This window comes from Chamaea fasciata, unplaced genomic scaffold (genome assembly GCF_029207755.1).
Source record: "Chamaea fasciata isolate MVZ Bird 193981 ecotype frontalis unplaced genomic scaffold, bChaFas1.0.hap1 SCAF_2, whole genome shotgun sequence".
Classification (NCBI taxonomy): domain Eukaryota; kingdom Metazoa; phylum Chordata; class Aves; order Passeriformes; family Sylviidae; genus Chamaea; species Chamaea fasciata.
Window position 1 is genome coordinate 55,605,287 of NW_027094087.1, and position 21,657 is coordinate 55,626,943.

Consider the following 21,657-nt stretch of genomic DNA (forward strand, 5'->3'; position numbering starts at 1 on the left):
CTAGGCGAGTGTGATGATCCAGGCAAGTATTCATGTTTTTTCTTTGTTAATGGCTTTTTTTAGTGTCTGATAAAATGTTCTTAAACAGGTCTCAGCTTTCATCTTTTTCCCAAATAAACTGTTTCTCCCAGCTGAATTTGCTCATAATTGTTCCCAGGATTGCAAAATGAATCCTTTTAACACATCAGGTATATTTGTTTTCATGTTATCCTGTTTGTGATTAAGAAACATAATGAGCAAAAGGTGACATTCATAAAGAAGCTGCTGCTAATTTTTAGTTCCGTGGTAAATTTCATGTTATCGTTCAAGATTAGGTATAATATAAAATTCCTGCAAGCTAAATGCCATTCTTACTGAGTTCAGAAAACATCCTTATGTAGAATTTTTGTAATCTTTTTATTTATTTCAAGGGAGCACAAAGCCTCCAGCATGTGCTACTAAGTCCTCTATGATAACTTGGATTTTTCTCCTACACAGTATAAACAGATGCTTGAGGAATCCCTCGTCAGCATTTTCCTCAGTGTATTTGTGGTCTGGAACAGATATCACCCTGCTTTTCTTGCACAGCCTTACTTTCAGAAGCATTCCAGCCTCTGAATGCCTCCCTCCACCGCACCAGGATGAGCAGTGGGAAGATTCAGTTGTTTCTCTCCAGCAAACACTTCTCCATCCTGAGGGCCACAGCTGCAGCCTCTCTTTATTGCTCAGCCAGCGCAGGGGAACATAAGATTTCACTGGATTGTGGTCAGTGTGTAAAAACACTTAATTCAAGAGATTTGGTATTTTTTGCAGAACCATAGAATCTTCTGAGCTGGGAAGGACCGCCAAGGATCATGGAGTCCAACTCCTGGCCCTGTGCAGCACACCCCAAGTGTCACACCCTGTGCCTGAGAACATTGTCCAAATGCACCTTGAACTCTGTCAGGCATGGTTCTGTGGCTATTTCCCTGGGGAGCCTATTGCAGTGCCCAATGGATGAAGAACCTTTTCCTGATATCCAACCTGAACCTCCCCTGACACAACTTCAGGCCTGGGGTCCTGTCACTGGTCCCCAGAGAAGAGATCAGTGCCTGCCCCTCCTCTTCCTCTCACAAGGAAGTTGAAGACCATGATGAGGTCTCCTCACAGTCTCCTCCAGGCTGAACAATTCAGACTTACAAGAAGTGCCGGTCTTATAGGAAGTGTTAGGATGATAAAGCTCTGGCCTTTATCAAGATGGGAGTGCTGGGTTAGTGTTTAATGGTGAAACTCAATGATCTTGAAGGTCTTTTCCAACCCAAATGATTCTATGATTCTATTAAAAAAGAGTAGAGCACTTTTCTAAGAAATTATGGGTATATGGGATAATATGGGAAATATGGGATCTCTCCACACATCCCTGTGTCAGAGCTGCTTCTAAGGGCCAGGGAAGCTATGAGGGTGGCAGAACAGGAGGAGGACCAGTGGTCTTCCTGGCCAGGGCTGGGACCAGGAAGATACGGCGCCAGACACAGCACAGCTACAGCACAGTGTAGGCAGTGAGTGAGGAACAGGCCTGGGCACGAACAGCTGCTGAGCTGTGGGGGAAGAGGGTCCCGGCAAGGCATCTCACAGCTCCATCCCACACTGCAGCTGATCTGCACCACATTCAGCTGTCATAGATCAAGCAGGACTAAAATGGCTGCTGATCATTCCCAAAGGGTTATTGCTTCTCATTACATCGATGAAATAAGCAACGCTTCAGGTTACACAGGTGGTGCTTGCTGATACTAAATGTGGCATCAGCTCTTCCTGCCCATAGTGAGTTTAAAAAGACTATAATCTGAATTTAACATGCTTTTCACTCGACTTTCACACCAGACCTAAATACAAATTGTACAAGAATGTCTTTTAATGTTATTTCTGAAGTGGTAAAAGACCCTCAGTAAAGCCCTTCAGATCCCAAACTAGAGAAAGCTATTAGGTATGTTAGTGCTTTAAATTTTAATCTGTTCTGATGTTCCTGAAATGCTCTGTCTGTAATGTCTTTTGTATTAATCATCATAAATATTTTATCCTTTCTGGAGAGGGTATGCTGACGTAATGTCTAAGAGAGCGAGGCAACTTGTCTCAGCTACTTTATCATACTTGCTAGACTTAAAATGAATATCAAGAAGTTCCAATAAATATGTTGTGCAGATAATGAAGGCAAAAAAAAATGGATAAAGATACAAAATGGTAACCACATGTAGTTATTTCCTTGCTTGCTGTTCTCGAATTCACAGAAACTAGAAGTTCTTTGTAGTGTGGCTGTACAACTTCAGCAAGTGCAGCAGTCCCTGTTACAAAAGTAGTGTGCTTGGGGGATGAGGAGAGTCCCCAAAAGGTGTAATAAAGGTTTCAAAAGCAGATACTTGTTGCTGTCTTGTATTATTTCCTTTTCTGTGCTACTCTATAAAGAGTGGTCAACCTTGATAGGGCTAGGTCAGTAGCTTCATGCCTTTGCTTGGTCTCTGAAAAAAAATCCAGGGACATGATGCTACAGAAGATGAAGCAGTGGCCTGAGTGGTGCAAATATCTCCTGTCTCACAGCTCATCTCACAGCTCATCGGGTGGTGGGCAGGTGTGAGCTTGGGTGTATAGTTTATTCCTATTTTCCACATGCAAACAAGTGTATTTCAGACTTTACCTCAGGTTTTGTCACCATATTCACTTTGCAATGAGGAGAACTTTCTTGGCTAAAAACTGTGCTGTGATTTTCAGTGGTTGGTGTCTTGTAGGGTAATGCACAGCATTTATCTATTACCCTCCAAAATACCTGGATCAGACTTTCTTGCTATGGAAGAGATCTGTGTTCAAAGCTTGACAAAGACTTCGGTGTAGCCTTCCATGTTGACATTTAAGGCACTTGCGCTCATCACCCTTCTGTCAAAATACTGTCCGCTTCCCATCTTGAACATTCCTGGATTCCATTTCAGAATCATATGGACTGGTACTGGCATGCACATTGTAATAATTAATGGCTGTTTATCCAGGTACTAGCAATGCTTTCTGGTTTGTTTTTTTAATTGCAACCTATGAAGAGTGTTACTTGGCTTATTTCTTGGCCAGGAGTAAAGTCTGATCACAACAAGGCAGCCAGAGAAATGCATATTTTAGAGCATTAAATAGATTAAAAAAAAAGATATGCTTTTCCTTCTGGAAGCCACTCTTGTCCCCAAATTGTGGGCATGTTTGCTCCTCATTATTAGCAGTCATTTGAAGGAGAAAATGAGCAACGGAGCTAAATATTTGGGGAGAGACTGCCAAAGGTATAGCAGAGCCCTGGGGTAGGAGGATGTGATTTAATGCTTGGTGCTGGTTGTGTGAGTAGTTTGTACATCTGGTTCGGTTCAAGTACTGGATCCGTTTGTGGAGGGGAGCACTGGCTATTTTTGTTTGATCCCTCTGTTTTATTTTATCTTCACATTACTCAATGTCTGATTATGTTGGACAATACTCACTGTTGCTGCTGAGAACATTTTGGACAGCAGTGACAAAATGCCACGGATTACATCCATATCGATCTATCACGGCTTAGGAAACCTGTGAGGGTGAGCCAAGGCAGGCACTGGATGCTTTGCAGAAGGAAGGGTGCCAGCCTAGGATAAATTAGCTAAGTTTGTCTCCCATCTTTTCTCCTACCCTGACTGTCTGTATAGCAAGAAGATGAACTGTGAGTTCTCAAACCCATTGAGTGATGGCCCCGAGTCTAAAAAGTTGTGAGAGGGAAAAGGAAACCTACTTTGATACAGTGGGGTGGGAATTTTGCAGATCCTGGGAATTCTGTCATTGTGTTAAGAGCTGAGATCATTACTGGGCATGCTGTTGAGCAAAGTAGGATTTCTGTCCGTATTTTTTTTTCAAGTTTATCCAGCCTGTTTTACAGCTGAGATAACTTGTGGCACAGCACAGTCCAAAGGCTGGCACGTCTATGTATATATATAGGCATAAAATCAGTTATTCATGCTTGCTATCTGAAATTGACTTGCTGCTTTGAAAAGAATGGATACCTGAATTTTGGGTTGTTATGTGAACCAAACAAAACCAGACAAAATATTTGGCACAAAAGAAAGTATTATATTTCATTTCATTGTAATGTTTTCAGTGGATCCAAAATTCACTAGGTATCCTAAATTCACAAGTTGTCTTCAAAGACGATATGCTGCATATCATCTTTTTATCTTAAGTTCATTTGGAACAAGTATCTATGTCAACCAAACCAGAGATTTCAGGAGTACTGATTATTTCACCAAGGTTAATATTACCTTGCAATAAAACCTGTTCTTTAGGGATTCACTTACTTAGGGCAATACTGCTCACATATAGGAGGTGATACTAAAATCTCTACAAATGTTTTTGTAGGTAACTGAAATTAGTGTGACATTTATGGTATTCCCTTTTCTTAAATTAGGGAATGAAGCAGTTATTTAAATTACTTTCAAAGCAAAAGTTACGGAAATTTCCATTTAGGATTTACTCTGAAGAGATGAAAGCATGAAGTGCCATTTTGGGTGGTACAACTATGTTTTAGTATCCCCATGCCCGGTGGCATGTCACTGCAAGGGCTTGAAAACTGGATATGAAGGTACGTTGCCTTCTTGTGTCTCTTTGCCCAGCTGAAGAGGTGACACATGTCACAAGAGGGACGCATGTGCCATTCAGATGTTCAACTCTATGAGGGACCAGTGCAAGGTTTTCTGCCTCTGTGGACAGAGCCTGAGGCTCTGCAGAAGCAGCATGAGCTTAGGATGCAGAGAATAAGGGTAAGGGGTTTGGAATAATAGCTGAGCTGCTGGAGATGACGTAGATAGACAAGAGGTCAGCTGTGTGTGGAGAAAGTTACTTTGCCCCGTCAATTCTCTAAGAACAGCTGGGGGAAAGGAGTGAGGAGCTCAGCAAAGACAGTGGAGCTGGGGGGAAGGTGCAGAAGGCTGTAGCAGGCACTGGAACAGGTTGCCCAGAGAAGCTGTAGATGCCCCGTCCCAGGAAGTGTTCAAGGCCAGGTTCAATGGGGTTTTGGGCAACCTGGTCTCAGGAAAGATGTCACTGCCTGTGGCAGCAGGGTTGTAACTACACGTTCTTTAAGGTACCTTCCAACCCAAGCCATTCTATGATTAGTGAGTGCTCTTTTCCCCCTAGAAAATCCCTCTCCCTCTGCATCCTCCTTTCTTTGGGATATGAGTCACTGAGCTCGCATTTCCTGGAGCTTGCAGATTTGTCACCATCCAGTATTCTATTATCACTCCAGCTCATAAAAGGCAGTCTGCCCTCTCCATTCATCTTCAATGATGCCTCCTCACCTTCTTGGTGCTCTGAAGGAGGAAAAGAAAAGAAAGGTTTAGAAAAAGAAAATACAGCGGGCCCTTCCAGAGGTGGCGCTACAGTTGTTGCCAGAGTTAGATGTGGCAGCTTCTGAAATGTAGAGAGTTTCCTCCCCTTCTCCACCAGATTTGCAGCACCAAGACATAGGGTGAGACTGCTTATCTCATTCATACCTTTCTAAGTATCAACAGTACTTATCAAGAACTAATAAAGTACCCAGGGCCCGTCTCTGGGCAATGTCTTCCTGCCTGTGTTTGAAGTTTTACCTTAAAAACACTGTGTGGACATTTATTTTTTTTTTCCTCTTTCTGCTAGCTTCATGAAGTTAGGAGTTTAAAAAAAATTAAAATGAAAACTTATCTTTGGTACTTAACTCAGCAGTTGAACAAAAGTAGTGCAAAAATCCTGCAATAGGTGTTGAGTAAAAATGTCTGTTGTGGTAACTATTCTGGGTATAGCTGCTCTTTCATGACAACTCCTTTGAATTATTTCCATGTGGAACAGAGCAGCTCTGACAGCAGCTCTTTTTTAGAGGGAGGCAATTTCCCTCATATATGACTTGTCAGCTGCTAACTGTGGGTGTGTAAATATAGCTGAAATTTGGAAATAGTGCCGATCTGGCAGAGGTTTTGGGCAGTTATTTATGACTGAATGGATGAGATTTACCAAGTTCAGATTGATGGTAAATGTTGCAGGGCAGGTACATTACCCAGGCTTGTGTTTGTGTGGAGCACCTTGACAGTTTTATATTGATTTCAATAATACAATTCTTCTTTAAACAGCTAAGCGGTGGATAAAGTATGTAATTTATATAATAACTGTAACAACATTCAGAGGCACCTCACTTTAATTTTACTTCTGTCTTACTGACCTTTTCTTCTCCCTTTGCTTTTGCGCTTGTATCCCTCTTCTCTCTTCATTCTCACACCTCATTTGGGATTTCTCCTCCTCCCACTCCATCTTTCAGCTGAACTCCCACAAGTCATAGGAACCTCCCTCCATACCTCCAGCATCAATAACCTGATTTGTTTGTGAAGCATCTGCTTTATCTCTGCAAATTTATTTCTTGTTTATTTTGTCTTGCATCGTCCGGTGCCGTGTTTCTGGTTTGTATTCTGTCTCTGGTAGGCAATCTTTCTGAGTGTAATCCCTTCCCTGGCTTGCCTTGGTATGCTCTTGGTGTGTCAGCTTTTAATTTCTGTCTACACAAAGAACAGAGAGTCTGCTACAGGCAAGTTCCCAGGTCAGCTTTGGCATAAAGCCACTTATTTCAAAATTATTTCAGGCTCATGGGGCCTTAGCTAAGGAAGGCTTTAAGAGCTTTTAGAGGGTTAAGAATATGTCATTTCAAGCCAAATAAAGATGCCAGTATTATAATTACATCTCGCAGCCTTCTGCAAACTTCCTCTTTGATTGGAAGCTCTCTTCCTGAGAAATCAAATGAAGACTTATCTTACTTTCAAGGTGTTATCTTCATTTTGATCTGGCTATTTATGAGATCTTCTCATCCACATAGTCCAAAGAGAGTACTATAGAGCACAAAACACCTTTTCTGTTGTCATCTCCATGTCTGAAGTGCCAGACCCTCTGTTTCCTAAAATTCAGATAAATCCACTTTTTATTCTTCATTGGATCTAAATGTATCAAAATAACAGAAAAACCTCCTCCTTTTTCCAGGAGATTTTCAAGTGCTATTACTAGTCAAAATTTCACTCCATCCCAGTGTTGCCAAACGTGCAACAAACTCAAGGGACAATTAGTAAAAGAAATAGAGAAATCAGCAGATGAGAACTTCCTCTTTCAAGAACAGCAGCTTGCTTTAGTTGTGTCTGATATGATCTGTAGGACAGAGGATTGCCTTTATTTGTGCTGAGTCTTTGCTGCATACAGCAGCAAGCTTATATTGAAATTTCAAGTTACTAATTTAGCTGGAGTTGTCTGAAAGCTGGAATTTTGTATGGGTTCACATTTCTTGCAGATGTCTGTCACATACAGAAAATGTTGCTGGCTGACTACCCTCCAAAACACAGGGGAAAAAATAAGGTCCTTGAAAAAGTGAAATACTAATGACTTACAGCCACTTCATATCTAATAGCTAGTGAATAACTTCTTGCTTGAGAGGAATGGGAACAGGGAAGCTTGGAGTTGGCTTAGTGGTGGGAGGCTTTGTGTTGTTTTTGAAGTAATACTTGCAAATTCTCTATTTGGTAGCTGACTTTTTAAAATGAAGTCAAATCAGTATGTGATGATGATGAAATAATCGTATTATTCAAAGTTTGATTCAAAATATGTATTCTATTGGACAAAAAATAACAAATTATTCAGAAAATATATTCTATTATGCTCTGCTGGGTTTCAGGGTCTCCAGGGAACTTCATTTTATGACTATCAGCTTGCCTTAAAGCCCCGTATTATGTGATTCACAATCTCACCATCCTATTAGTTCATGTTTCTGTTTGGAAAGTGAATCAATTTCTCGATCTGATATATGTATAAACAGCTTCTTTTTCCTTATAGTCTCAAGGGAAATCATGGTATGTCAGAGAATAAAGGTACACAGAGATATAGATGAATTCCAGTGCTGAAAGCTGAAAGTTAGGATGGATCTAAACATTAGAACTTTAATAAGAATTCAATGATCAGTGTTTTGCCAGCAATGTGACAATGTGCTCTCTCCCATTTACCAGCTATTTGTACGCTCTGTACTTTGGTCACTGGGTGAAGTAACCAGGAAAGAACAAAATACTTGGCAAATTAAATCTAAAGATTTCCACTCCTGCTGTAAAACAGATAGATGTAATGTACCATTTCATCTTAAACTAAATTATGTACTAGGACATTTAGATACTTATTTCTGAAGACATCAGTGTATAATGTCTGATATCATAAGGACTGAGATGCTTAAATTCCAATTATGAAAAAATCTTTAAACAGAAAGCAGAGATACCTGAACTAAACAGCTCTGTGATATACCTAATCTTTCCCCTCCTGCTGCCTTCCGTACTGTTCATTCAAGTACGCATGTAAAATAAGGAGTTTAGGAAAAGCCCTTTGAAGTAGATGATAGGCCAAGTCAGCTGGCTTGGGTACTGCTTGGACATCACCTGTGTGTTTTGTATTTGTAGCAAACACTTCAGACGTTTCTTGAGTGTTGATAGAACATATGATATGCACGATGGAACTGAGAGAGCTGAGTCTGTTTGGTTGTGTTTGTTATCTTCAGCTGTTATCTTCTGCATATTAGACATATCTATGTCTTTGGCACAGCATGCCTTTGCAATAGCTTTTCCACAAAAGATTTTTGAGAAAAAAAATTTTGAGGAAAGAGATAAAATTTATCTTCTGGATCTAAATGTTGTCTTCAGCTGTCTAATGGGGGATATAAGGAAGCCCCCTACCAGAGGTTTCTTGTAATGGGAAAGTGATAGGAGAGGGAATGGTCACAAATTGTGATGTGGGAAATCCCACTTGGATATTAGGGGGGAAAAACCCAACCAAAAAACCAAATCACAGTAATGTAGTCACACATTAGAGTGGGTTGCATTTGGTGATATTCAAACCTGACAGTCTTGAGCAACCAGATCCGACTTTGTTACACCTAGAGCAGGGGATTGCACCAAGTGACTGCCAGAGATGCCCCCCAGCCTATGTTCTGTGCTTCTATGGATTCTGGTCTTTCTATGTAATTTGCTGTTTTCATCTAACTCTTAAATAAAGGAGCAATGTTCTGTCTGTTTTCAGAACCTACTGGGTTTGCTCCCATTTATTTACACAAATGAGAAATGGAAAGGTTGCTAAAGAAAGGATTCAGTGAACTGCAAAACCATATACTTCTCTCTGGAACCATTAACTTTATACATTTGGTTTATAATACCCAGTAGAAAACATGTGCTGAGTGCTCACTGATTTTATGAGCTGAGATATCTGTATCCATGAATAAGATTTATTTGCAGTGTTTTCCTCTCTCTTTTTTTTTAATGAACAAAACAAATAAAAGTTTTCTGTGGTTGTTTGGGATATTAAAGCATGCCTGTTTTTGTACTGAAAATAAGAGCAAGTTTAATAAATGTAATTATTACCACTGATAGGTCTGCTTTTCCATATAAATATAAGCATCTCTTCTTGCTGTTTCTAATAATCTAAGTCTTAGTGAATATATGTCTTTTGCACAGTGTGCTTTTGCAATACTTCTGCCCCAGAATATTTTCCTTGTGAATTTATTAAAGTCAAGACTTTTAAAAACTCTTGTCAAAAACTGAAAATTAAAACCGGTTCTGTTTGAAATATGTTTTAGAGCAATTTTTCAATTAAATAATCCAAGTGTGCTTTTGCAAATTAAGAAGTTACACATTTCTACTTGAAATGTTTTTTTTTTTCCATTTTTAGGTAGAGAATTCATAAACTTTTTAAAAAGCTGCAATGTGAAATGTATTATGACCTGAAATTCTGGTCAATAAATTTGTCTTGATTTAGGGTGGTTAAACAGACTTCTTATGTCAAAATTTCTTATAGCATGGAAGAATGATCTCTTATTTAACACACAATATATTTTATAGTATATTACAGCAAAGGATGGAATATGTTTATGGAATATGTACGTATAGAATGTGAACACTAGGTCTTATAGGGATGCTGTGTTTTAATTCATCTGGCAGCTAAGCCCCACACGTCCCCTCACTCCCTCTCCCGCTGGGATGGGGGAGAAAATAAGAAGGGTTAAAGTGAGAAAATCCTGGGCTGAGATAATGGCAGTTTAACAGGTAAAGCAAAAGCTAAGCACACAAGCAAACCCCAATAGAGAATTCATTCACCATTTCCCACAGGCAGGCAGGTGTTCAGCCATCCCCAAGCAGGGCTCCATCACATGTAATGGTGACTTGGGGAGACAAAAGCTATCACTCCAAGCATTCTCGGCTTCCTTCTCCTTCCCCCATCTTTACATGCTGAACATGACACCATATGTCACGGGATATCCCTTTGGTCAGTTGGGGTCAGCTGTCCTGGCTGTGCCCGCTCCCAGTTCCTTATATACTCCCAGTCACTCTCTGGTGGGGTGAGAGGCAGAAAGGGCCCTGACTCAGTGTCAGCACTGCTCAGCTCTAGCAAACACATCCCTGTGTTGCCATCAACACTATTCTCAGCACAAATTCACAGCACAGCCCCCTACCAGCTACTGTGAAGAAAATTAACTCTATTCCAGCCAAAACCAGCTCAATGGACTTCAATATATCTGTTCTGTAATAAAAGTCTGGAAATAGGACAAACCTCTCTCATGAAGGAAAATAAGAAAAGGATGAAACTTCCTTGATTTGGTATATCTGACTGAGTTGCAATCATGACAGACACTGCTTTTAGATATGAAACAACCTAAGTGAATGAGGGTGCAAAACTTTAAACTGCAAAGGAAGTTTACATTTTTTTCTAAAGCTAGTTATATCTCAATAAATGTTTCTGTCCTTCTGTGAAAAACAGAGTAGAAATCAGCACAGAACCAGGATAGTTTAGCATAAATACTGTAAATAGTTTTTTTCTGCCTACCATATCATCTTATGGTTATTGTTGAAACATCTGGCTTTATAACTAGTATTTTTTTCCTTTTCATTTGGGACAGGTTTTGCACAGTTCTGCCTTCTTGGGAAAAAGGAAAGAAATCCTGTGAAAACTGATGTTTCTTGCAAGAAACATGTACAGTAAAGACCAGATGGATTTCATCAGTATTATTTACTTAGCCAGCAAGGGCTGTTTATCAGTACATTATACAGATCATTGTAAGCTTATAAAAGGCAATGAAATACTTGTCACCAAATCAGTTAACTTTCACTCTTACTTTCTGAACATTGGCTTTCTTGGCTACTGAAAAAGCTTTTGAGGAATAAAGCTTTGACTTCACAAACCAAAATGTATTGTATAGTTTAATGGTAAGCAGCCAAGACTGTAATTTTTGAGAGACCAAAACAATTTGTCTTCTTCCATGAAAGTTTCCTGAAGCATTTTCATGACAAAAAATCGATGCTTTATACACACAGGTTACTCTCGGGCAAGGATTGCTTTAAATTGTATTTAATTTTCAATAGTTTTTCCACTACCTACTTGTTGAGCAAAAAAATAGGCACAATTAATTTTTTTGCTTAGAAATATCTAATACCCTAAGTATCTATGTGCTTTAATCTGCAAGAAACCATTGCAGAGAATTACAGTATTCTCAAGATATTGCCGTTAGGATAGATGATGATTGACACTTATTCATTAAGACATAATTGATTTCCAAAAGCAGTGGATTTAGATTCCCTTTGAAAGGTTTTTTTTTGCCCCATTTTAATGAACATCAGACTTCAGAAGAGATGCACTCATGCAAGCTTTTTGTTTCACACAAGCATACACATCTATACAAACATTTAAGTTATGTTTGTATAGATGTGTATGCCTCCCGAAGAGGCAAGCATTGTACAAAAGTCAGCAGAGAGAATCTATACACATGAAGTGCAGACATAAAACAATACCTAGGAAAACACCATCTAATTTACTGCACAGTGTGGCTGGGAAATTGCTGTCGAGTAAGTGTCGAGTAAGCTTGCAATGCAGAGCTAAACCTTGCAGAAATGTGTGAAGAGCACTCAGATACAAAATCAAGATAAATATCTCACTTCTATCCCTGTTTTGCTTGTCAGGCTGTTCTCCTTTCCCTTTTCTTTCTGCTATTTTACAAGAAGCATCTGCTTTCTAGAGGATGAGGGAAGTTCAGCTATAGTGAGTGTGAGGTTTTATCCACTTTTTTTCTGTTTGCTAATTCTGTGGATTTGATAATCATCTCTCTATTATCTGGTCATTGCTTTTCAATAGAGTTAAATTGGTTCTACTGCTTGTTCTTCAGCTGCAGTGCAGGATGGCAGTGTGTCCTCAGCACAAACCTCCTTTAGCACACCCATGGTTCAGGAGTACCCTTTCAAAACTATATGCATATAGAGTATTTATATAACTTCTGTCACATGCTGTGGGTTTCCTTCTGGGGTCCAACACTGTGGCTTTCAGGAAGAAGACAGCTACTGATTCTTTATTCTGGGGCCACAGTTTCACTATGGTGAGTGGCTGCCGTGGTGTTAGGAGCACTCAGCACAACTTGACTTGTTAGAGATGAGTGCTTTGTAACAAGAAATTACACTGCCTGAGAGCAAAATAGTGATTGATGTTAAATGGAGACTTCTAGGTGGTAATTGTGCTAGCAAGATATGAGACAAAGCTTAAAGTATAATTTTAACAGTATTTAATTAAGTGGAACAGTAGATTAACCACCACAATCATAACTAAACACATATAGGAGAATTGCAAAGTATAAATGCTTATTTTGGATAAAGCTAAGTGACTCACTTGGAGATGGGGTGATTGATGTGAAGCTGATTTAAAATGGCTCAATTTACAAACTAAATTTTAAATCTTTTCCAATTGTTCTCCTTTAATGCAGGCAGGGAAAGGTGACTCATCTGTTCAGCACTGCATGGTTCACTGGGTGGGGAGAAAATGACATATTTTCTCTGGTCACTGAGATCTTACTGTGTCATTTCACTTTGTGTCTAGCAATTAAGGCAAAGTGAATCACTTACCTGACAAATTTAGTCTCTTGTTCTTTCAATGGAAGTATTATGACCTCTAGTTTATATTTGTTTGAGTTGCCTGATGGCAGGTTTCTCTCATCCCCTCAGTTGCTGAAAAGCTGTAATTAGGTATCCTCGTGCACAGTGCTAGATGAAGAAGTTACAGGGAACCGGTGCAGTTCCTTTAGGTTTGTTTAATTAAATTTGTGTGCTGGATCCAAAAGATTTGGGGAACCTGGTCTCCCTTACTTTTTCAAACTGTGTAAATCCCATATCAATTATACCTCCTATTCTGGAAACAAACAGTGAAGCATACAAGCTTTGAATTTGCTTTGTATGACTCTTTGTAGGAAGCAAACATAAAAGGAGCTTGTGTTCAGCCACAATACATTCATTGTTAATTTGAAGTGAATATTTATAACTTTCTTTTTATTATTAGTCTGACACTATGAGCAATTATAGCAATATTCTGCTAAATCTGCCCAGCCTGTGCCTGGTCAGAATTTTCTTTCCCTGGGTTTCTCATACATTTTCTATGCACTATTTTGTCCTTAATGCCTTTACAGCTTGTTTATTTGAAACAGGTTTTTAATTATGTTTCAACAGTACTGGAGACCTGATTTAATGAGCAATTGTTAGATATACTAGGGAGACACATTCACCTGATTAATGTGATAGTTAACTGAGCAACAAAATTGCCTCATGAAGAAGCAGCTGTACACAGAGTTGAAGCAGTAAAAAAAGTTTGAGGGAATGTGAAGAAAATATTTGAGGAGAGAGAATTTAAAATAGGATACTGAGCAAGTTTGAGGCTAACTATAAATATACAGTGTTGGCTTGCTGGTTGGTTGGTTGGTCTGTTAGTACATGCATGTGTGCACACACATGCCCATATTTGTTACGAGACAATTTATTTAGACTTGACTGAAAGATACTGCATTGGAAAGCTGGGATGTTCAAGGGCTCTAGGAAAAAAAATGAAGATTATGGGTCCTTCAGGTGTGTGTTGGAGATGAAACTGCTGCAGCCAATGTTTTAATGGCATGCAGTGTTGTTGTCCAGCTTCAGTGCTAATGTGTGCTTTTGGAAACAAGTCTGTCCTTTGAGAAACAGGTCTTTTCCCAGAGAGAAGAAGGTAAGAGAGAAGTTTGACATTCTTCAGTTGTCAGGGCTCACACTGGGATATCTTCTGTGTCACTGACTTGTTCCTGTCAGAGCACTTACATTCTCAGTTTGGAAGCTTGTGGTCAGCTTAAAGGATCAGACTAATGTGATCACCACAGAATTTTAGTACAAGATAGTTCCACTCATGCATTTCAATGTCAATGTTCCCTCCTCTTTGCAAGCAGCGGTAGCCCAGTAGAAGCTCATGACCAGGTCATCAGGTTTCATTCGTGCAGAGGGCTGTGGCATCCATTGAGAGAAGGGTCCATAAGGGTCCACAGGGTGGACACAAGGTGCACTGAGGCCAAAAAGTAGTGCAGTAGCAGACACAGCTAGAAGAGGAGAATTAAGTCTGAAGGCTAGAGGAAACACAGCCCACCTAGTTTCTCTTGTGTAGTTCCCAGCTTGGCTTGTATGATGGATATCGCTTTACAAACCTGAAAATACTGAATGTTTCAAAGTCATGGTATATTATAAACCATCCCACTCACAAACTTACTGGGCCCCTTATGACCTAACATAACCCCTCTGATTTCAAGTTAGGGCTGGTGTCTTTGGGTGTCTTTGTGTTCCTGCTCACTCATATACTAATGAGGGCAGGAAGATTTTTTCCCAAAAGGTAAAGTGAGCTTTTTGTATGGGATGTTGTATTCCTGTTCACATGATTTAAACAGATGAGAGCTGTATGGATTATAAAGCACTCACTCTGGGAAAATGAACTGACTTTCCATGCAATTTCTCTGGAAGCATGGATTAAGGAGAAGACTGATAAGATACTTTGCCAAGATCAAATCTAAGTGAAAGTGGGCTGGACACATTATAAGAGATTTGAAGAAAATAGAGAAAAATGAGAAGGCAATTAACATACACCTGTTTGGAAGATGAAAATGATCCTATCAGTGTCAAACTCTCTGCCTCACTTTAACTGGTTCAGCTCATCTCCATTGTGACATGTAACTTGGACAATTCTTTGCTAAACATTTTTGCTTCCTTGCCTTGCTAACATGATGGAAATGCTTTACTTATGATTTGAATGCTTCTTTCAAAGCCAGGAGGGTTGCTGGTCTGATGGGTGGAGAATCAGAGTAGAATTCAGCAGATATGGATTAATTTCAAATTCCTGTGATAGCTCTGCTTTAGGAGGTTTTCAGCAGATTTTAACATTTGGGGTTTTTGTCTGGGCCTCATTTTATTTATGTTGTCTGCAAAAAGGAGAGAATGATCCTTATGTTCCATCCATGCTGTCATGCCTTACCAATTTAGCTGGTGGGATTTTTGGGGTTCTGCATGTCTGTACCCTGGGTCAGCAGCGCTCCAACCCTCTCAGATCGCACCAGCCCTCTTGCTTAAGAAGTTTTTGTCTTTCCTGGCTTGAAAGGAAAATTCCCAGTGATGCTTTGATTTAGGCTGTACTTGCCTTTTGTTATTTTCATGTGGCATGGTCTTTAGAGGTCTTGTGTGGAGGACCTGTGGTGCTGGACCAGCAGGGTGGCTGTGCAGGGCAGCTCTGAGCATGGCAGAGCATCTTGTGGGAGCCTAAAACAAGTCACAGCTCAACAGACTGACTGGGCACCTGCCTAATCTCTGCATGTTCAGTTAATACTTTAAACATAAACGTGTTCCAGAGTGTTTTGCTACAGATGGATGATCTCCAAAATGTGCTGATGTGCTCTGCTAGATAAGGATCAGGATTTCTTTCTGGAAGAACTCAATACAGGACAGACACACTAACTTTGCCTGCATTTTTAGGAAAGAGGCTTGACACTTTGCCATTTATGTGGCAGCCAAACTAGATAAAAGCAGAACATACTTTTTAAATTGCGTCCTGGCATATAAATAGACATTATTTAGTGTTATAATCTGCACATGTATTAAATTTTAATGCTGTCAAACTAAACTATATGGTGGCAACTACTCCTGCTAGTCTTGTGTTCTTTATTCTTCAAACCCAACAAAAGTAATCTGTTGAACTCAACACTGAGCTAGTGAGTCCAATTTTTGGTTGTTTTATTGTGTTTTGTTTGGTTGATTGGTTTGGGTTTTGGGGTTGTTTTTTTGTTTGGTTTTGTTTGGTTTAATTTTCCTTATTTAAAAAGCAATCAAGATAAGAGATTTGAGGTGGTGTGATCTTATGCTCCAATGCAGAATGTCCTCCTATTTTTTACAAAGACCCTCCTAAAAAAACTGCTGATTTTTGTTTTTTTTAAGAAATAGCAAATAATATATTATACTGTCACCTTTGAAAATTTTGAGACTTTAATTTAATTTAACAGCTGGCCATTTATATGTCTCTGAAACTTGTCATAAATCTAACACTGTGCAGCTACTAAACAGCAACAGGAAAAGTGGTCAATCTAAAGTACAGGCAGTCAGAGCATCCTGGCCTGCATGTGTCAACTTCCGTATAACCACATATGGAAAACTATCAAGCCCGGACTTCTAAAATGCCTGAGATAGGACAGCATTTCAAGCAAAAGCAGCAGCTGAAGTTTGTAAAGACAACTGTCTAATTCACGTGTTTATAAATACATGCATATATATATTTACAAACTGTGTGATATGTGTTCACGCCTGATACAGAAGTATGAATGGCAAAAGTGGTGCACAGTTTCCCTCTGAAAAACTGTCTGCTTTAACTGTTTACCCTCTTACCTCACACTTGTCCTCAGACTAACCAGGCACATTTGCAAAGCTCAACCCTTCACTAGCTCACGCTGAAAGGAAAACTTGGCATGATTTCATTCTTTGTAACCGAGGCCCTTTCACTAATTTCCTTGACACACATATGGTCCTGAGGAGTCTCTTAAAGGGATTTAGATCCCTCCCTACCATTGTCATCCCTTGTGTTTTGTCCAGGTGCACACTCTGCAGCTGTCTCAACAAAGTGGGTTCGTTTGTTATTTTTTTCTTCCCAGGACCCAAGTATTAACACTTCTGGTAGGAGGCATGTAACAGAAATGTATTTGCCAAATGGTGCTGCCTCTTTCCTTGGATATGGGAAAGCATTTTGTGGAAATGGGAAAACCAAATGAATAGAGCCCGCCAGTTCCACACGCCTCCTGTCTGCAAGCATCCCCACCCTGGGTACGTGGGCTGTGTTACCGACTCAGGGGAATGGGTTTAGAGGAGCCCTTTGTTGAAATATTGGCAGCACATCACTGGACTTGCTGTTGTTGCAGATGGAGCAACTTGCTGAACAGATGGATTCTCAGTTTTCTCAAAGAAAGGGAAGGTACTTGATGTACCACGGTGGGAAAGAAGGGAGGGTATTCCAGGCAGATGAAAAGGCAAGAAAGAAGGCATGTTCTGTGCTTTTTGGGGCACTTGGAGCCTAGCAATCTCTTTCTGGAAAACTTGGGAAAGCATAAGCAACGCCTTCTGTGAGAGGGCAAAGGGTCTGTAACAGATGTGGAGGAATTTATTTGCACAGAAGTGATGGAAATGAAGGCTGTGACTAGGAAAGCCAGAGTGTGTAAATGAGTATTATGTGCTAGGTATGGGAAAGGGCTCCTGCCCTGCACCATCAGAGGTGCACTCTTACTAAGACACAGGACTAGTGCCAGAAGAGCATAACTGGAAGAGAGAACTGATTAATATTTTAAGGTGTATTGTGTGGTGGAAGAGGCTAGAAATAAATGTCGTTTGCCACTGTGAAGCCAGGAATCCCCATGTTTCTGCTGTATGTGCATTGGTTTTGCGATGGCACAACTTGTTCAGTGACACTGCGTGGTCCCCTCCCCATCTTGTTCTTACTTCACTTCCATCTTAATTGTTAGCGCAGAATCAGTCCTGTGCAGCACCCCAAAGCCTGTAAATATGACTTGAAATCGTGTTAACTGGTCCAATATTTACTGCTAAAATCTGCATGTAATTGCCAAATGCAGCAGGCATAAACGAAAAGAAGTGATCGTATTTTGGTGTTGTGTGTTAACTTTCTACAACTTTTCAGTCGCTTCACACACACACACACCAGACTTGGCAGAAATATACTTTATCATAGTATCATTTATGATTCAATAACAATGGACTTTTATGTTTATTTTTACCCCTTAGCTTAATTGGACAATTCCAGCATCTTAGAATACAGACATTAAAGCTGTTTAGCTATAGTAAAGATGCCAAAGGCCTTGGAAATCCAGATTTTCTAGGAAATGAATGTGATAAAGGGCAAAAATGTTATTTCCAAGTGTGATTCACTGCTGAAAGCAGCTATGCAAAATTATCACTTTCTTAAATAATGGCTTTGGCTTTTGTTCATACTCAGGGTTGTGTCTACAGCAAAAGAAATGTCTGACGTATTTTTCTGAAAAAAAGCCAAAACAAAACAAAACAAACTACCTGGATTACATACCCACTTATGCATCAATTGTGCTCAGTTTTGCAGGACTGAATTATCAGGGAGGCTCTGAGATAAAATGAACAAGGAATCCCATCATTGAATTTTAGTATGAACATTTTTCAGATTGTTGTGTCTGGATCTCTGCCAAGTTTCAGCCTCATAATAAATTAAGTCCAACCCACACAAAGTAAGGAAATAAAAAAGAGGGGGAAACAACCCAACAACTTCCACAAGGCAAAAACACCAGGCCTTTTTTATGGGGAAACAAGTGGCCAAGAATAATTTATTGGAAGAGTAATTGTCTAAAGAGAGAGTGGGTTCTTCTCTCTAGTTGGAAATGATAACATTTTCCAGCCTTCCTAAACACAGCAGAGGATCATAAATTTGCTTCACCAACCTGGTTAAATTAAAGTTGGGAAGTTGCTTTCCTCTAGTTTTATTTCTCCTGACACCCAATACTGCAATTGAGCCCCTTTCCCTTTCTCTATGGCAAAATCTAATCTGGCTGCCACATGACCTGTGAAAATCAGGGAGGTGATGAGCCAGGGTCTGCCTTCTGCATTGTATGTCTGGCTTATTTAATCTCTAGTCACCCTCAGATAATAAATATTTCATATGTTGGACAGGTGAAAGGTTTCATTCAGCTGCAGATATGCTTCCAAGGCAACTGATTCTTCTCATCTGAACAGTTTAAATGTGTTGAAAACAGAGCTGGCTTTCTGTTTTTCTCCACTGTGGTTTTATGTGTAACGTATTATTTGTTTTCTCCCTCCTGTCCCTCCAACAAGCAGATACAGAAAAGCCGACAGCATTAACAAGTAATTCTAAACAATTTATAATCCAAACATATTCTCTCTTCCAGTCAAAATGGGATGAAAAATGCCATTTCATTTGACAAGCGTAGAGTAAATATCTAGAGATATGAAATTGCCTGGGTTAGTATCTATAAATACACTTTACACAAAAAATGCATGCAACCACAGTACTGCTTTATGCTTTACAGTATGTTTCTCCATGGCTACTGCGTGTTTCCCCAATACCATTGCCCACCAATTCAGTTAATAGAGTTGGGTTTGGTTTTGGGGTGTTTTTTGGGCAGGGAGTATCCCAGGTCTTTCTCTAAGAAGAGTTTCCTTCTCTAAGAAAAGCTGCTAGCAAAAAGCTAAAGTGAAATATCTGCAACCATATCTGATTTCTGCCAATGTTAGTGCTTGTGACAGATCTTCTGGAACCTGTCTGCTGCATCCTTTGCATCTTGCAGCAGAAGGAGCTCTTTGGAAGCATAACTTAGCTCATTCTTCCTCTGCACATTTCTGTGAGTACTGCACAGTTCCTGTCCCCCTTCCTCTCAAGCCATCCCCACATCTGGACTCTCTGACTCATGCTGTGCTCTGTGCCCAACTCCATTCTTCTATCTACATACATGGCCGGTGGCTTCACAAAGCACTTCTGTTACCTGCCTGCTGAGTCAATTGTGACTTGGTGCAGTGGTGAAATTTTGGTAGATAGGCTCCAAGTAAAGGGATTTTCCCTTTATCATCTCCTATCAGGCTCAGAGACATTTTTATTTGGATCTGACCATCTGTGTGGATGCTTCCTTGATGCATTTATGGCAGAATGGGGACATTATTTCATAAGGCACACAGCTGTCTTAGGAAATAAGTTAGAGAACACATGTCAGGGTGTAATTTAGGAGTTTTAGATGGAGAACCATGCATAGGTGGCTTATTTGATCTCTCTGTCCTCTCCTATTTACTGTATAGCTTTCTAGTGATGTTGTATTTAGGAATTAGGAAGATATTCTAGATCAGTTTGGAAAAACTGAAATGACCTGATACACAGCTGCTATTTTGGGTTTAGGAGGAGATGGAAAACGGGTACGGCTTTTGGTAGGTGTCTTTGTCTTTGCCTGGTAGCTCCGTGGCAGATCCCTCTATTAGAAACAATTGAACTATATCTGACTTTGCAGCCCTCTCCCTTTTGTTTCCAGGCATATAGATTTTAGCCAGCAGGTCTGTGGTTAACCCCTCCTCACTGTTGTTTATTTCCTGCCACTTCGCAGACACACCACTGAGCATTAAGTATGTGAACTCAAAGACGCTCCCTCTCTCCTGTACAGTCTTAATAGCAAACAGTCACGAGCTGGGCTTCTCCAGGCAGAATTTCTACCTAAGAAACATAGGTTTCAGGAGTATGCCCTTTCTCTCACCCTTTTCAGATTGCATTAAAAGCATACACTTCAAGAAACTACAACTGTGTTTATTCAAGCTTTGAATTTGGAAGTCGTGCTGGGATCCCTGCCACGGCACGCCTGAACCGTGAAACCCAGGTCAGTTCCATTTTTTGGTTTTCATGTACTGGCACTGTGCTGCAGCTGTTTGAGCTACCAGGTCTCTGTGGAAGCAATACTTCTTTTAACATGCAGAAAACATCATATTTGATTTTATAACCTTACCTCTTGTTTTAGGTTTTGGGTTTTTTGTACTACTAAACAAAATGTCAGGGTAGCATGTCGGTGAACATAATGCATTCAAAAAAATCACGCTGACAGGCTCAAAAACTAAATGCTCTCTTTTAAACAGGCAGGAACAGCTCTGATTTTCCTTCCTGCCCACCAGGCTATACTTGGACTTAATAGGACAGCTGTACTTCATGTCTCTTTTGCTCTGTCACTGTGACTGCTGGCTATTGTCCTATATAACGCGATCTTGGGCTGTGGGATATGACCAATTTCAATCAATGTTCACTGAGGTTGACTTTGTGACTCAAAGGCTACTGACTCAATAGCCCATTACTTTTGTCAGTGAATCAAACATTTCTCTTTCTTCAAGCCTTCTGTGGTGTTGAGGAGTTTTTGGGTTTTTCATATTGCTAGAGAGAAAGATGCTGGGTTGGCTATTGCGCTGAATGCAACTGGAGGGGTGTTACGAGGCTCTTTTTGTTAGTAATTCTGCTCTAGATCTCAGACTCCAAATTCACCCAGAGTTTGCATTTCTGAAACTTCATGTGAATAGTCTTCCACTGCAATGTGGATTTGCAGAGGGAAAATCAAAGTTAACAAAATTTGGAACCTGCAATGCTTGTTTTCCCCAAATGTACATTGGAAAACTCTGTTTGAAGGCACAGTACTGTTTGTCTGTTTATTGGGAAAACATCTGGAGGCAGCAGTGCTTTATGCAAAGAAATTTGTTGGTGTTTGACTTGTGGTTCTGCTTTCCCTATAATTCCTGTGCCCTGATCCCT

General features: G+C 40.0%; 1 protein-coding gene across 7 annotated transcripts in view; it reads left to right on the forward strand.

The window, feature by feature from the left end:
- ENOX1 (ecto-NOX disulfide-thiol exchanger 1) overlaps positions 1-21,657 on the forward strand; it is a 309,445-nt gene that overhangs the window by 139,331 nt on the left and 148,457 nt on the right. The window contains exon 1 of one of the 7 annotated variants that reach the window (XM_066176216.1): positions 20,658-20,743. The exons of the other annotated variants lie outside the window; for them this stretch is intronic. The gene's annotated coding sequence lies outside the window, so the exon portion shown is untranslated. Of the gene's footprint in view, positions 1-20,657; positions 20,744-21,657 lie in introns of those variants that run through there. 7 annotated transcript variants of the gene reach the window in all.